Raw genomic sequence first — 4,604 nt, forward strand, 5'->3', positions numbered from 1 at the left:
TGCTACTCCTGGGTTCTATTTCAGTGGACTCGGTTCAACATCTCACTATGGGACATACCCTCGTGCAGGTCATTCGCTGAAGCCCTATTCGATCACACCTAACAGGCCAATCAGGGCTTTGTGGGTGTAAGCCCTGCCGGCCTATATAACACCATGCAATGCCCTGGTTCCCTAATTTTTCGACTCTTCACAAGTCTGTTGAATCTGAGCCCGTTTAAGAGCTTTTTTAAGAAAACCTAGCTCTCAACTTAACTGTTCAATTCAGTGTGGGTTACCACTTCACCTCCACAGAGTGAAGTTACCTAAGCTAGCTTGTTAGCAGCACTGTTTGTTGTCAGCTAGCTACAGTACCTCACGCAATTAGTGCTGTTAGCTTGCTAGCTCCACTGCTTTAGTATCCTGCAAATAGCAGTTTTCCACTAGTTTTACCAGCTTCTACTAGTGGGCTCTAGCTCTCCGTCGGTTCCCACTGTTCAAAGTTGGCTAGCTGAACTGGTGAGTGTCCTAGTTAGCTAGTTGGCTAATGGCACCACACATGGTTATAGATAGCAACCTTTGGGCTATCCCACCGTAAAGCATGGAGGAGGAGGTGTTATGGTGTGGGGGTGCTTTGCTGGTGACACTGTCTGTGATTTATTTAGAATTCAAGACACACTTAACCAGCCTGGCTACCACAGCATTCTGCAGCGATACGCCATCCCATCTGGTTTGGGCTTGGTGGGACTATCATTTGTTTTTCAACAGGACAATGACCCAACACACCTCCAGGCTGTGTAAGGGCTATTTTACCAAGAAGGAGAGTGATGGGATGCTGCATCAGATGACCTTGGCTTCACAATCCCCCGACCTCAACCCAATTGAGATGGTTAGGATGAGTCGGAGGGCAGAGTGAAGGAAAAGCAGCCAACAAGTGCTCAGCATATGTGGGAACTCCTTCAAGACTGTTGGAAAAGCATTCCAGGTGAAGCTGGTTGAGAAAATGCCAAGAGTGTGCAAAGCTGTCATCAAGGCAAAGGGTGGCTATTTGAAGAATCTCAAATATAATGTATATTTTGATTTGTTTAACACCTTTTTGGTTACTACATGATTCCATATGTGTTATTTCATAGTTTTGATGTCTTCTCTATTATTCTACAATAGTAAAAATAAAGAAAAGCCCTTGAATGAGTAGGGGTGTCCAAACTTTTGACTGGTAATGTATAATAAAGATGTAGCCTAAAGACAAGATTAAATTGACAATAGTCTGATGGGTGACAATATTTACAATTGTTAAACTGTGAATGAAGAGACTGATGAACAGTGCAGTGTGTGTAATTGACAAAAAGGGAATGGAGCTTACCAAAAAGCTACTTTTTCAAATCATCCTAAAGAGCTTCATGCAAGTTCCTTTTGCCAAATAACTCTCAGAATTGAGCGGATGGGCTCTATTTCAAAATATAACTTTTTCAGATAAAAAAACGTGGTTCCATGCGTTCGACACATGAGCACTCACGACAGCATATAGCTTAGACTACTAAGCACAGACCAGTAACATAAAACTTAAAATATGCTATTCTTTTCTTTTGAAATACATAACAGGGATGTGCATCTTTCCCTTTCAAGACGATTCAATACGTATATCGATACATGGGCTCAGACACTATACAGAAACGATACGTTTTAATTTGAAGTGATTCGGTGCGATTCGGTTTGATTAGAGGAACGAATCAATGCAATTCGGTTCGATATGATTCGATGCACTAAACACATTCCGTTTCCATTCCAAATGAAAATCTGCTGCAGGTCGAGCTCATGAGCTAGGCCTCTCTGAGCTGATGTGTGTGTGTAAATGATGTATATGGTGTAGGCCTGTGTAGGCACCTGAGCTGAGACCCCCCACTCACACTTTTGATCTGAAGTCACCATTACCCATTCATTAATTAGCAATATTTGCAGATTAAAAGTGTTAGAGCTAGTAATGTATTATTATTTATCTTGAAAAATGTGCTATGACATAGCCAATGAAAATATAGCACAATTTTGGATTTCACCCCTTCTCATAACCGAATGGTTTAGACCATTTGGAAGTTTTGACAGCCTTGGAGTGAGCTTCTCTTCTTCTCCTGCTTCGACCATGCAGTGCGGGTAGCAAAAGTGATTGCTGTCTTCGTTATGAAATTATCAACTTTACCCTGTATATCTAAAAATGACTAACTGATTGTTTCAAGCAAAACCATTGCTGATGATGAACCTAAACAATCAAAATAAAATTGAATGTAAACTCCGATCAGCATGTAGGCTACAGTATAGCCAGATGAGAGTTGTGTCTCTGGCGGTAGCTTAGGCTACTTTTATTCCAGTAAAACAACATTTTCAACAGCACATTTGATAAAAATAACCTAGGAAATTACATTGGTTGTCACTCAACTAATAAAGCCTAATATTGCGCAAGCCATTTTACAAACATTTGAATGCTGAAGGTGACGCGCAGATGTGCCAGATCAGGAATAGGCCTACCTCTCTTTGGTCAGTGCGCCAAGCTGTGCACAGCGCACAGTTTGACTAGGCTGCTGATATTGCCTGAGGTTGTTCATAATGTAGATCAATGACTGTGGAACACCGTTACATGATTAGTTAGACAATGTAGGAGAGGACGCAAGTAATTTAATCAAAAAAAGTTAGTGAACTGGCAATTCGTAACGTTTTAATCGATTTCCTGACCAATGCATACTACATTTGGATCAGTTTGGACTGATGTGTATCAGTGAATCTTACATCCCTCTTTCATAATGTTTCTTAAGACCTGCAAAAACAAAATAATAATAGATTTTTTTGTGATGGATTTAACACTTGAATGGTGGTGTTTTGTTTTGTTTTTAACAGTCTAGAGCAGGGTTTCCCAAACTCGGTCCTGGGGTCCCTCCTGGGATTTACACACAGAGTCAGCACTTGGTAATACAGACGCTAGATTGGCTAGCTAGCTATCGTCACTCATGTAGTGATAGCCAGCTAATTAGCTAGCATTACTGTTAGTGCTACTTTCACTACTCCCTTGGTAAATAAAGCATTCGGTTTCTGCTTACAGCTAAAGTTACCCCGTGTCTCGGCAGACTTCTCCAACGAATAGCAGCGCATGGAGTATCTAGCTAGCTAGTCCCGCCGTGCAGATGATATCCCTTTGTTGGACAGCAGCGGCATGCATTTTTACTATACTGTAATGTACTGTACTCTGCTGTGCTCTACTGTACTGTACTGTGCTGTACTGTGTTGTCCAATCTTGTGAAACATAGATGTCTATGATTGGTTCAGAGTTCGTCCGGACCAGAAATCTGCATCCATGGATGTTGAAATCAAGGCCAGTCCAGACCACACCCAAAAAATACCAAAATGACGTTGGCATCGGTTCGTGCTTACTGGGAACGTCATATAGTGAAAGCTAAAGGTTGCATGACGAACATCGGACTCGACCTCAAAAGCACTCCTGAGATCAATGACAGCGATAGTCTCAAAATATATCTTTATACCAGCCAGCCAAATACCATGGGCAGCAACAAGTGTAGCCTATGTATCAGCACACAATAATCTGCTGTTGATGCCAAGACTTTTTAGCTTCAACCCAATGGCAATGAACAACCTGTGAATTTGCACTGCGTTCGTACTGTGGAAGGAACTTTGCCCAATAAGTGAGTGATTTGCAATTCATGTTTCAAACCAAAATATTGAAGTGTGACAGTGTTCCTAATTTGGGTTGACACTCAGGGTCGACATGCCAATTGAAACTGCACATCATATAATCATGATGTATCTTTTGCTTATTCAAGACCATAACACAAGACCATAACACTTGTTTAGCGCTCCTACCCTAGGCTGGCGGGTAGGAGCGTTGGGCCAGTAACCGAAAGGTTAACTCACTGTTCCCCGGGCGCCGATGATGTACAGTTGAAGTCGGAGGTTTACATACACTTAGGTTGGAGTCATTAAAACTTGTTTCTCAACCACTCCACAAATGTATTGTTAACTAACTATAGTTTTGGCAAGTCGGTTAGGACATCTACTTTGTGCATGACACAAGTAATTTTTCCAACAATTGTTTACAGACAGATTATTTCACTTATAATTCACTGTATCACAATTCCAGTGGGTCAGAAGTTTACATACACTAAGTTGACTGTGCTTTAAACAGCTTGGAAAATTCCAGAAAATGATGTCATGGCTTTAGAAGCTTCTGATAGGCTAATTGACATCATTTGAGTCAATTTGAGGTGTACCTGTGGATGTATTTCAAGGCCTACCTTCAAACTCAGTGCCTCTTTGCTTTGCTTGACATCATGGGAAAATGAAAAGAAATCAGCCAAGACCTCAGAAAAAACATTGTAGACCTCCACAAGTCTGGTTAATCATTGGGAGCAATTTCCAAACGCCTGAAGGTACCACGTTCATCTGTACAAGCAATAGTACGCAAGTATAAACACCATGGGACCATGCAGCCGTCATACCGCTCAGGAAGGAGACGTGTTCTGTCTCCTAGAGATGAACGTACTTTGGTGCGAAAAGTGCAAATCAATCCCAGAACAACAGCAAAGGACCTTGTGAAGATGCTGGAGGAAACCGGTACAAAAGTATCT

The sequence above is a fragment of the Coregonus clupeaformis genome, chromosome 9 (assembly GCF_020615455.1).
Source record: "Coregonus clupeaformis isolate EN_2021a chromosome 9, ASM2061545v1, whole genome shotgun sequence".
Taxonomy (NCBI): Eukaryota; Metazoa; Chordata; class Actinopteri; order Salmoniformes; family Salmonidae; genus Coregonus; species Coregonus clupeaformis.